Source organism: Dendrobates tinctorius, unplaced genomic scaffold (assembly GCF_039654945.1).
Source record: "Dendrobates tinctorius isolate UK_male_01 unplaced genomic scaffold, ASM3965494v1 ptg000005l, whole genome shotgun sequence".
NCBI lineage: Eukaryota > Metazoa > Chordata > Amphibia > Anura > Dendrobatidae > Dendrobates > Dendrobates tinctorius.
Genome location: NW_027361673.1, coordinates 32,101,020 through 32,114,352, shown reverse-complemented (window position 1 = coordinate 32,114,352; position 13,333 = coordinate 32,101,020). Strand labels below are relative to the sequence as shown.

Genomic DNA, 13,333 nt, shown 5'->3' with positions numbered 1-13,333 from the left:
AACGAAAACAACCCACTCTGTATAATAAACTCCTACGTAGCTGCCATCAACGGCTGTAACAAATACCGCCCGATACAGTATGCCAAAAGCTCAATCGGCAACCCTAAAGAACCGCAGTGAGAACCCACCAGTCCTTACGCACAAAAGTTGTTAAAACTGCCCCTGGGCAGCCACGACCAGCAAATTACCGTAAGAACGCCATATGACTGCAGATCATGCAAAAGCCCCCCAGTGGATCGTAGACCCACGTATTCAATAACCAAACTCAACCCCCAAAACAGCAGCGCGATATACACGGGAACCTAATAACGACCCCCGACCTGACACGATGTACTCGTTAACCTAACCTGACTTAGACATAGGGCCCCAGGTGAATCAAACACGTTGACTTATCCAAACACATGATAACCGCAACTACGCCCTGAGCATGAAGAAACCCTAAGTAGTCAAGGGTTGGACCATGAACAGAAAATAAGCACACCACCTTCCCTAATACCAGATAATCCGTAGTAGTCCCAGGTTGGACCATGAACAGAAAATAAGCACTGCACCATCCCTAATAACAGATAATCCCCAACTACCACACAGAAACCAAACCACGGACCTCAACAACCGGACATTGACCAACCATAAAACCCCAGCTCCACGCCATATCTACGTACCCCCAGAAATTAACCAGGAAAACAAATCCAGTAAAAGGTCAACTCCAAGCCCCCAGGGGGAAATGTCATCCATTGCTGCCAGAAAGGCAGGTTCCCAAAAGATCTGCCGTCCCAAGCATCTCGACCTCACCAGAACGTCTGCCGCAACAAAAACCAAAATGCCCCTAGTGAACATGAAAACCCTTAGTACACTCAAAGCCCCTATTGGAGAACCGAACCCGGCATATAAATAAAACACACCGTAATGAAAAACTCGACCACCTACCCCCTCACCTCTGACCAGCAATAGAACACACCCCACCCCACTATAACGTGAAAGATTAAGCCGCCCGATGCCCTACCCAAACAGATCACCACGTCAGTGAACTGCCATCCAACCCTTATCAAATACTAGGCGCGGCGATAAAACTGCTCACCACATCAGTGAACTACCATCAAGCCCTTATCAAATACTAGGCACGGCGATAAAACTGCTCACCACATCAGTGAACTACCATCAAACCCTTATCAAATACTAGGCGCGGCGATAAAACTGCTCACCACATCAGTGAACTAACATCAACCCTTATCAAATAGTAGGCGCGGCGATAAAAACAGCTCACCACATCAGTGAACTACCATCAAACCCTTATCAAATACTAGGCGCGGCGATAATCCTTCAGCCCAAAGACCCCATGCCTATAACAATAAACCATAAAACCGGCATGGATATGGCTATCCACCACCGCTCTGCCAATATCCGTATCACCACCTGAATTACTCACAAACCGCCATGGAATCACCACCAGTCATACACAAACACCCAGAGAATGCAAGCACAATTATACTAACCAAAATAAAATGATGTCGTCACCTATAGATATACCCACTATCATAAAAGCAAACTAGCATGAAATTAAAAAATACCTCCCAACACTCATGAAGTGCACAAAACAGCCTCCTTGACCACAAAGCAACCATTCCCTCACAGATTCGAACGCTGTCCACATGGACCAGCCGCGCATCTTTCCGAACCCCCAGACAAACACCCGATACCATACGTAGCAACACCCTTCCCAACCAATATAATCTAGACATTAATAAAGGTTTAAGTGTGCCTAAGTGAGCCTTACTTACTATAGATATACCCACTATCATGAAAAACAGCCGTGCATCGTTCCGAAACCCCGTGACAAACCAACTACTACCCTAGTGCGAAACCATACGTAGCAACACCCTTCCCATACGATATAAACTAGACATTAATAAAGGTTTAAGTGAGCCTTACTTGCTAGGCTGACTCCGCGGAACCCCACGGAACAGCCGTCACGTGTCCTCCGCGTCGAGCACCGCAACTGCGAACTTCTCCATGGATCTACGCTGAATGCAGCCCTCCTGGGCCGCAGCGCCAGCGCCCAGACCGACTGTCCGTCCGGGAACTCATGGCAAAAAGTCACCGGCTCGGAGACTCAAACGGGGGGGGGAGGTTGGTGCTCCAGCCGCAGGCAACACCTCCTGAATCTGGCACCCAACGCCGGGGGAATGCGACGCCGGACCACATGACCTGTGGCCCATGGCAGCTGAAGGGTGGCCACATGACCGAGCCACCGCCCGCTTCCCCCCAGTGCCGCGAGAAAGGAAATGAGGCCGGTGAAGTCACACACCACCTCGCCACTGGGCTCCTTGCCGCGTCACGTCACTGCCGTCCACCGATGCCGATGACCGCGCTGGGTCAGGTGACCACACCGGGTAACGTGGCCGCGACGTGCGCGTCACCACTGTGTGCCGCGATCCGAAATGGAGGGGAGGCCGGCCACGTCACTCACCGCCCCGTTACCTTGCTGCCTGCTTCTCGACTTCTGGCTCCGGCCCCGCGATGTCTTCTGCAACAGGTCTGCTAATGGGGCTCATCCTCCGCTGCAAACTTAACTCCGGGCTGAGGTGCTCAGGAGGCCGTGATCGTCGCTGCCGCTTCGGAGGCAGAGGGGTCCCATCTTCTCCGTCGTCGCCATCACCAGACCATCGCTGCAGCTGTTCCTTCATCCACTGCTGGCCGTGCTGCTCCATTATCCTCTTCATCTGTGCCACGAGGTATTCCATCTTCTGGATCCAAAGATTCAAGCTGAAGTCCCAGATATGAGGAGCTGACGATTCCGGACGTCTGCAAGGTAAGGAATGACCATCCCCCCACAGTTCTGCCCTATATATCCATCCCACAACTGACCACTCCCTGCCAACTCACATTGCACAATAAGCCCCATAGCTCCAACCCACACCTTCCCCACAAACACAAAGCACTACTGACCACTCCCTGCCAACTCACATTGCACCATAAGCCCCATAGCTCCAACCCACACCTTCCCCACAAACACAAAAGCACTACACCTTACCCTTCCCTAACCCTCAGGCCTAGCATCCCTCCTTAGTCATGTGCGCCCTCCCTGTAGCCCCTTTGGGGCAGGCGTCCGGGCTTGCCTTTTTCCTGGAGAAATAAAACTCTGTTTTTTTCATTTTGTCTAAATGATGTGCCGCCTTAATTTTTTGCTGCTATATTGACGATCAGTAAATGCCTGGAATGTTTGGCAGCAGTATATTTTAAATATCTCTCTACATATATATGTATATATACAATATATATATATACACACACACACACACACACACACACACACACACACACACACACACACACACTCTGTGACTTGGTCCTGTAGCCGGGGTGAGGGTCCTATCCTCTCATATTGTAAATACAGGGTGGCAAGCATGAAAACCCAATTACGGTATATAACGTTTTATTAAAAAAAATAATCCCTACAAAGTTGAGGATGAATATATATGATAAAGAGCCAAATAGAAGAAAATATAAACAGCCAGTAGGTGCATATAGATGAACACATATAGATCCCTGAACGTATACTCAGTCTCGACAAGACCTCCCAAAGGCAGAAAAGGGAATAAAAGAGAAGACGTACCAGGGGGCACAGTTTCTTATTTACATGAGTAATATTTTACCTCACTTGCTTCTAATTCCCTCTTTCTTTCCAGTTCCCTGATTTGGGAGCTAATGCGGGGCCAGTATACAGAATGAGAGCTAATGCAGGGGTCATTATACAGTATGGGAGCTAAAGCGGGGCCAGTATACAGTGTGAGAGCTATTTTGGGGGCCATTATAAAGTGTTAGAGCTAATTCGGGGGCCATTACACAGCAGATGAGCTAAAGCGGGTGTCATTATACAGCATGGGAGCAAATGTAGGGGCCATTATACAGTATAGGAGCTAATGTGGGGGCAATTATACAGTATAGGAGCTAATGTGGGGGCCATTATACAGTACAGTTTAAAGGCTACTGTGGGGGCCATCATACAGTATGGGGGCCTATATACAGTGTGGTAGTTACTGTGAGGTCTGTCATAAACCGGGAGTTATATATAGTGTGGGAGCTATTGTGAGGGCACAAAAGAGACATTCTGCTATGTAAAGGGCATTATGGTGGTTTTATGAAGCTAAAATTTTACATTTTGGGCATAATGACCATCGTTACGTTTAAATGAAAAAGTGAGAAGCTTGGAAGCCTAAGAACACCATCCCAACTGTGAAACAAGGGGGTGGCAGCATCATGTTCTGGAGTTGGTTTGCTGCAGGAGGGACTGGTGGAATTCACAAAATAGATGGCATCATGAGAAAAGAAGATTATGTGGCAATACAGAAGCAACATCTCAAGACATCAGCCAGTAAGTGAAAGCTTGAGCAGAAACGGGTCTTCCAAAGGGACAATGACCATACTGCCAAAATGGTAAGAAAGTGGCTTAAGGATAACAAAGTCAATGTTTTGGAGTGGCCATCACAAAGCCCCGATCTCAATCCTACTGAAAATTTATGGGCAAAGCTGACAAGGTCGGTGTGAGCAAGGCGACCTCCAAACCTGGATCAGTTACACCAGTTTTTTCCGGAGGAATGGGCCCAACTTCTGACGAACTATTGTGAGAAGCTTGTGGAAGGATATCCCAAACGTTTGACCCAAGTCATTCAGTTTAAGAGCAATGGTACCAAATACTAATAAAATGTATGTAAACTTTTGACTTTTCTGTATGTAATTAAAATGTGTTAAAACATTCCCTCTCTCTCTTTATTCTGGCAATTGGCAAATATTAATAATTATGGTAATCCTTATTGACCTAAAATGGGAAAACTTTATTCTAATTTCATGTCAGATATTGAGAAAAACATGCATATGCATGCATGCATGCATTTTTATATAGTGTAAGTAAAATTCTGGGTTCAAGTGTATATATTTATTGTGGTAAATCATCTCACTCAGCTGTACATGGCGGTAGACACAGGCGCAAAGTCTCTTTAAGAACTTCCTTGGTTTTTAGATTGAAAAAACCCAAAGGTATGAACTGAGATATAAACTGGTGTGCATGTAGCATGTAAGCACACGTCCACACTGGCCGCTAAACAGAAAAAAACAGACAGGAACATAATGATTGAATACATTTCAGGGCATGCAAATATTCATTGATAATTCTTTTATAATAGGTTTTTAATTTCACTAAATATAAGTCACTTATCTTGAAATAGAACTTTTAATAAAATGGGTATATGTTATATATTATATACAGTGGGGCAAAAAAGTATTTAGTCAGTCAGCAATAGTGCAAGTTCCACCACTTAAAAAGATGAGAGGCGTCTGTAATTTACATCATAGGTAGACCTCAACTATGGGAGACAAACTGAGAAAAAAAAATCCAGAAAATCACATTGTCTGTTTTTTTTTTTCATTTTATTTGCATATTATGGTGGAAAATAAGTATTTGGTCAGAAACAAGCAAACAAGATTTCTGGCTCTCACAGACCTGTAACTTCTTCTTTAAGAGTCTCCTCTTTTCTCCACTTATTACCTGTAGTAATGGCACCTGTTTAAACTTGTTATCAGTATAAAAAGACACCTGTGCACACCCTCAAACAGTCTGACTCCAAACTCCACTATGGTGAAGACCAAAGAGCTGTCAAAGGACACCAGAAACAAAATTGTAGCCCTGCACCAGGCTGGGAAGACTGAATCTCCAATAGCCAACCAGCTTGGAGTGAAGAAATCAACTGTGGGAGCAATAATTAGAAAATGGAAGACATACAAGACCACTGATAATCTCCCTCGATCTGGTGCTCCACGCAAAATCCCACCCCGTGGGGTCAGAAAGATCACAAGAACGGTGAGCAAAAATCCCAGAACCACGTGGGGGGACCTAGTGAATGAACTGCAGAGAGCTGGGACCAATGTAACAAGGCCTACCATAAGTAACACACTACGCCACCATGGACTCAGATCCTGCAGTGCCAGACGTGTCCCACTGCTTAAGCATGTTCATGTCCGGGCCCGTCTGAAGTTTGCTAGAGAGCATTTGGATGATCCAGAGGAGTTTTGGGAGAATGTCCTATGGTCTGATGAAACCAAACTGGAACTGTTTGGTAGAAACACAACTTGTCGTGTTTGGAGGAAAAAGAATACTGAGTTGCATCCATCAAACACCATACCTACTGTAAAGCATGGTGGTGGAAACATCATGCTTTGGGGCTGTTTCTCTGCAAAGGGGCCAGGACGACTGATCCGGGTACATGAAAGAATGAATGGGGCCACATATCGTGAGATTTTGAGTGCAAACCTCCTTCCATCAGCAAGGGCATTGAATATGAAACGTGGCTGGGTCTTTCAACATGACAATGATCCAAAGCACACCGCCAGGGCAACGAAGGAGTGGCTTCGTAAGAAGCATTTCAAGGTCCTGGAGTGGCCTAGCCAGTCTCCAGATCTCAACCCTATAGAAAACCTTTGGAGGGAGTTGAAAGTCCATGTTGCCAAGCGAAAAGCCAAAAACATCACTGCTCTAGAGGAGATCTGCATGGAGGAATGGGCCAACATACCAACAACAGTGTGTGGCAACCTTGTGAAGACTTACAGAAAACGTTTGACCTCTGTCATTGCCAACAAAGGATATATCACAAAGTATTGAGATGAAATTTTGTTTCTGACCAAATACTTATTTTCCACCATAATATGCAAATAAAATGAAAAAAAAACAGACAATGTGATTTTCTGGATTTTTTTTTCTCAGTTTGTCTCCCATAGTTGAGGTCTACCTATGATGTAAATTACAGACGCCTCTCATCTTTTTAAGTGGTGGAACTTGCACTATTGCTGACTGACTAAATACTTTTTTGCCCCACTGTATACTGCTCAAAAAAATAAAGGGAACACTTAAACAACAAAATGTAACTCCAAGTCAGTCACACTTCTGTGAAATCAACACTGATTGTGATTCAATTTCTCCTGTTGCTGTGCAAATGGAATAAACAACGGTTAGAAATGATAGGAAGGTCACTAACATCCATGTGTCTGCTCATTAAGAATGCCTAGTGCTCCCTTTATTTTTTTGAGCAGTATATTGTATATCACAGTAGCATTATTTGTACTTTTTGCACCTTTCGCACTTTTTGTCTTTTTACTAATAAATAATATTATGATGTCACAAAGGTATATGACTCACAGTCTTTTTGGCACTATAGCACCTTCATTGTATGACCTAATTGAGAGGTCTAATCTACTTCTTTCACTTGCCAATGCCACCGCCTTAAATTGCACTCTTATGTCACTTTAGCACTTTGGCATTTGTCTATTTTTAATTTATGTTATTTTAATAATCACTGCAATTTAGATATATACACATCCTAACACTAGAGTTGAGCGACTTTGGTCGGATCGGGTTTCATGAAACAAAATTTGTTTCAGATGAAACTGGTCCGACTACGGCAAAAAAAGTCGGAGTTTCGTCCGAAACCCCACCCCAATGCAAGTCAATGGGGAATAAAAGTCGGCATTGAGTGGATGAATGTCATCCGTTCATTGCCGACTTTTATTCCCCATTGACTTGCACTGGGGTCGGGTTTCGGACGAAACTCCGACTTTTTTTGCCCCAGTCGGACCAGTTTCATCTGAAACTAATTTTGTTTCATGAAACCCGATCCGACCAAAGTCGCTCAACTCTACCTAACACAAATCTATTCATTTATCAACATTCACCCATTATGTGTGCTCCCGGGGGAGTCTTTGGTTTCATAGGTGCAACCTGCGCTATTCAGGCATATTGCCTCTCATTTCATTGCCATCCATGCAGTACACATGCACGGTTCGTCATGGCCCAACACATTTCTGGGAACGCTCGGCTCTGGATTCACTTGCATTCCAGCATGCTTTTTAGCGAGCACATTCACGGAAGTGCACTTTCACCAGGGACGTGACAGACGCATCATGTGCTGCTATGTAAGGACAATAATGTTATGCCACCCGCCCTCTATATCTCCTATACGTACCCATGATTAGCTAAGCCTCATTTAAAAAGGTCCCCCTCTTCTCACTTAGACACGCCCCCAGAAGAAACTCTGTGTGAAACGCGCGTCGGGCACAAGGAGGAGACCTTTCCTGTCCATACACCGCACATAGTGGTCTATTGACTGTCTGAGTAAGGTATAGTGTTGCGTTATATTGTTTCTACCTTTCTGCAGTTCAACTGTTATATATGCAGTATACTTACGGTATTTATAGGAGACTCATGGAAATTTGTTTCTCAGTTCCTTATAATATATCATTGGAACTTTAAGCTGACCTAGGCTTTGTTCAGTATACTGGCATATAGTATTGTCTTCATTATACCTTCCATTCACCACAATTTTGTTCATAATAGACAATAATGGAGCTATATATAGCATTTATATAAAGAACTTATTGTATTTTATTGATTTCTAGTACTGCATAGTTGATAATTGTTTGTTGCTAGGATATTCTTGCTATAATTTGTGCCTCTATTGAAATTACACAGCATTTACCCTAGGATGTATGGTGTTATAAGGTCACACTCCTCCTGCTGGATACTTTGTTACTTATTGTCTTTTGCCTTGTTTTGTGCTTTAATATGACTTAAATAAAGCTTTAAATATTTTTATCTATATGGTTCTCTTCTTGCAGCAATTTTGATGTAGGTCCGCATTGGATTACATTCAATCATTATGTTTCTGTCTTTTTTTTGTTTATAAGAGGCAGCATAAACCAAGGTGAAACACAAAGTAAGCACAGCCCTCTGGGCAAAAACAGTAAGACAAAACAAAGTAGTAGCACAAAGCATAGTCCTTGTGTTAGCGGGCATAAGCCCTATCAGGGTTTGCAAGACCCACGGTTCAAGCTTTAGCATACACAACCACTACTCTAGAGTGTTCCTCTCCAGATACAGAACCTTGACTGCCTCTGGAGGCCAGCTACTTAAGCCCCAGACCACACCCTGGGGTGGAGATAAGGTGGACAACCTCCCACCTGTGAACAACCTAATCCGTTTGGCTCTAGAAGCCCTATTCCAGGATCCATCCCTTGCGGCCACTGTCTTGCCTGCCCGAATGTCCTGCGGTGCATGACATTCCACTCTTCTGATGGCTCTAGGAGCTACCATATCAGACAACGTATATCATGTGGCAGCACCAACGTTGTCTATTTTGCGACATGTGGGTGCCCCATGATATACGTTGGTCTTACATCATTTGAGTTACGGGTGAGGGTGCGCGAGCACGTGTGGGACATTTGTGCGGCCAAGACAGTGGCTGATTCTTCAACCTTGAAAACTATTCCCCGACACTTTCGGGTCTGTCACGATTGTGACCCAAAATCATTTAAAGTTCGGGGTATTGATAGTATCCATCTAGGAATCAGGGGTGGTAACTACAAAAAACTTTTGGCCCAATGTGAGGCCAAATGGATCTTTACCCTGGGGACGATGGTCTCTAAGGGCTTCAACGAATCCTTGAATTTTGCCTCCTTTTTATAGATCCTTTGTATTGCATCCGTTTTGTATATATCCACTTCAGAGGGTTTTTCTTCTTGTTTTTATATTGTTTTATTCTCTTCCATTTCTATTTAGGTCTTTTTATCCATCATTATTAGAGTTGAGCGACTTTGGTCGGATCGGGTTTCATGAAACAAAATTAGTTTCAGATGAAACTGGTCCGACTAGGGCAAAAAAAGTCGGAGTTTCGTCCGAAACCCAACCCCAATGCAAGTCAATGGGGAATAAAAGTCGGCAATGAACGGATGACATTCATCCACTCAATGCCGACTTTTATTCCCCATTGACTTGCATTGGGGTCGGGTTTTGGACGAAACTCCGACTTTTTTTGCCCTAGTCGGACCAGTTTCATCTGAAACAAATTTTGTTTCATTAAACCCGATCCGACCAAAGTCGCTCAACTCTAATCATTATTGTTATCTACTCCGTGGGGTCTTTTTGAGCAGACTGGCACCTTTGTGATACAAGATCCATCGTATTACCTACCTGTCGCGTTCATCTGTTCTGTGAAGAAACATTTATCATCCACTTTGGCATTATATTGTATATCATCGGTTTATGCCATATACATGTCATCTGAATAACCATTACTTGTTACTGTGCTCATGACTTGTTTATTATGTGTGCATTTTGTGTATACTGTATCTATTGGATGATATGCTGTATGTGCGCGTTTAGCTGCTATTTATGATCCTTTTGAACCTGCATATTATGTCTATATATTGTTATATGCATGCATCTATGCGCTATTTATATACTGATTTGCACTTTATACCCTCAGCAGTGCGCATGCACGCTGTCTCCTCATGTCCTTCATTGGGCTCTGGCGTCTCCCTGTCTCCACGCATGCGCATTTGCATGCATCTGGATGCTTGACGCCGACACCCATGAAGGACCTTGGGGTAACATGGCTCATGCGCCGCCTATGCCGCTCTGAGTGGTCCGCTGCTAACATGTGACTGACCACGTGACCTGTTGCCAGCGTTACTAAAAGGTCCTATTCGGCCATCTATACCTCACTCCCCTTGAGAAAGCGAACAGGTGTGGATGCAAAATGCATGTTGGGGGCTTCTATCCTCTCTGTGGGTTCCCGTGCATTCTTTATTTGGTAAGCGCCCCATACCAGCAGCACAACCTCCCCCATTTGGGAACACTTGTATGATGGTTGCTTGCCTGACCTATTCCTTCTCTTCTGAAGAGCTGCTACATTATATGGCTTGTATTTATTCACATATGTTATAGGCAGGGGTGTTTTTTTGCATGGTTTACCTACTCCCATCTCTGTCTTATGTCCTGTGCTTTTTTGCTATAATGCTTTTTTTGTACTCAGGGTGTCAATTGTCCACTTGAATGCCAAGCACTCTTTCTCTACAATAGCATAGTTATTTGCACAGGAGGAGAATTTCCTACTCAGGTATAGGACTGGATGTTTGTCCCCATCTTTTTCTTGGGAAAACACAGCTCCCAAACTGACCTCTGAGGCATGCATGTGGAGCACGAACTCCTTAGTGAAGTCAAGTGCGACCAAGACCAGCTGATTGCACAGCGCGAGCTTCAACTTCTGGAATGCCATCTATGCTTCAGAGGACCATTTGGCCATCAACGTCTTTGTCCCTTGAGAAGATCAGTCAGTGGGGTGGCTATCATGGTGAAATTCAGGATAAATCATTACAGAAGCGACATTCTCCATCTGGCTTCGGCACAAGGACAATAGGACTGGATCAACATTCTCCTCACCTGCTTGAAGAATACCTTGCGGTGGGCTTTGGGAATCCAATATGGCCTTTGATTCACCCTCACATGTGGTTCAGTCAGGATTTAATGCTCTACAACCTGCATACAATCTAGCAACTCCGTAAACAGGTCCCAGTTCTGCTGAAGCAGTTCACGGCACTGTTGTTTCTGGGTAGGTGACAGTGTTTCTGCCACTGTGACATCCTTGACCTTGGCTTCAGGACTGACGCCCAGGCATGTTGCCTCCACCAGTTCCCTGTATCACCACTGTTTGAGCAGGTTGATGTGGTACACTTGGTATGGCTTTCTTCTCCGTGGTTGGTTGACCTTGTAGTTGATGACCACCTTGTATAGTCTTTGCCACTTGGCCAGGAACTTACTTTCCACTGTGGCAATCAGCACCAACATCCGGTCTCCAGGGCTAAAGTGTCTCAGTCTTTCCGACCGATTTTTAGATCCTTGCCTGGGCCTCCTATGCCTGAAGGAGGCTCTCCCTGAAGATCTCTCCACAGGTGTTCTATGGGATTCAGGTCTGGACTCATTGCTGGCCACCTTAGAAGTCTCCAGTGCTTTCTCTCAAACCATTTTCTAGTGCTTTTTGAAGTGTGTTTTGGGTCATTGTCCTGCTGGAAGACCCATGACCTCTGAGGGAGAGCCAGCTTTCTCACACTGGGCCCTACAGTACATTATGCTGCAAAATTTGTTGGTAGTCTTCAGACTTCATAATGCCATGCACACGGTCAAGCAGTCCAGTGCTAGAGGCAGCAAAGCAACCCCAAAACATCAGGGAACCTCCACCATGTTTGACTGTAGGGACCATGTTTTTTTCTTTGAATGACTCTTTTTTTCTCCTGTAAACTCTATGTTGATGCCTTTGCCCAGAAAGCTCTACTTTTGTCTCATCTGACCAGAGAACATTCTTCCAAAGCATTTTAGGCTTTTTCAGGTAAGTTTTGGCAAACTCCAGCCTGGCTTTTTTATGTCTCGGGGTAAGAAGTGGGGTCTTCCTGGGTCTCCTACCATACAGTCCCTTTTCATTCAGACGCCGACGGATAGTACAGGTTGACACTGTTGTACCCTCGGACTGCAGGGCAGCTGGAACTTGTTTGGATGTTAGTCGAGGTTCTTTATCCAACATCTGCACAATCTTGCGTTGAAATCTCTTGTCAATTTTTCTTTTCCATCCACATCTAGGGAGGTTAGCCACAGTGCCATGGGCTTTAAACTTCTTGATGACGCTGCGCACGGTAGACACAGGAACATTCAGGTCTTTGGAGATGGACTTGTAGCCTTGAGATTGCTCATGCTTCCTCACAATTTGGTTTCTCAAGTCCTCAGACAGCTCTTTGGTCTTCTTTATTTTCTCCATGCTCAATGTGGTACACACAAGGACACAGGACAGAGGTTGAGTCAACTTTAATCCATGTCAACTGGCTGCAAGTGTGGTTTAGTTATTGCCAACACCTGTTAGGTGCCACAGGTAAGTTACAGGTGCTGTTAATTACACAAATTAGAGAAGCATCACATGATTTTTCGAACAGTGCCAATACTTTTGTCCACCCTCTTTTTTATGTTTGGTGTGGAATTATATCCAATTTGGCTTTAGGACAATTCTTTTTGTGTCTTTTCATTTAAGACAAATTAAATGAAGATAATAATAACAAAGAATTTGTGTTTGCAATCATTTTCTTGAAGAAACTGAGTATTATCTGGCAGAATTGCAGGGCTTTCAATACTTTTGGCCACAACTGTATATATATATATATGTAGTGGGAATTCGCTCTAGGTGGCAGGGACGCCGTAAGGACATGTTTACACGTTGCATTTTGCAACTTTTTTTAATGTAAATTTTAAGTTACATTTTACAGTACCAGCAAAGTCTATGAGATATCAGAAATCTCATGTACACACATTGTTTTTTTCCTGACTGATTTGAAAAACTGCTGCGTTTTTTCAAGCTGCAGCATGTCACTTCTTTCAGCATTTTTTTCAGTGTATTTGCAGCATTTTTTTCACCCAAAGGAAACAATGTTTACTATCCAAACTTTCTTTATTACCTCGTAGAGACCCTGC

The 13,333-nt window shown here is 44.2% G+C and overlaps 1 long non-coding RNA gene across 4 annotated transcripts in view; it reads left to right on the top strand.

The window, feature by feature from the left end:
* LOC141084527 (uncharacterized) overlaps positions 1 to 13,333 on the top strand; it is a 246,810-nt gene that overhangs the window by 216,127 nt on the left and 17,350 nt on the right. The window contains exon 4 of one of the 4 annotated variants that reach the window (XR_012231024.1): positions 8,059 to 8,163. The exons of the other annotated variants lie outside the window; for them this stretch is intronic. This is a non-coding gene — a long non-coding RNA (uncharacterized lncRNA). The remainder of the gene's footprint in view (positions 1 to 8,058; positions 8,164 to 13,333) is intronic. 4 annotated transcript variants of the gene reach the window in all.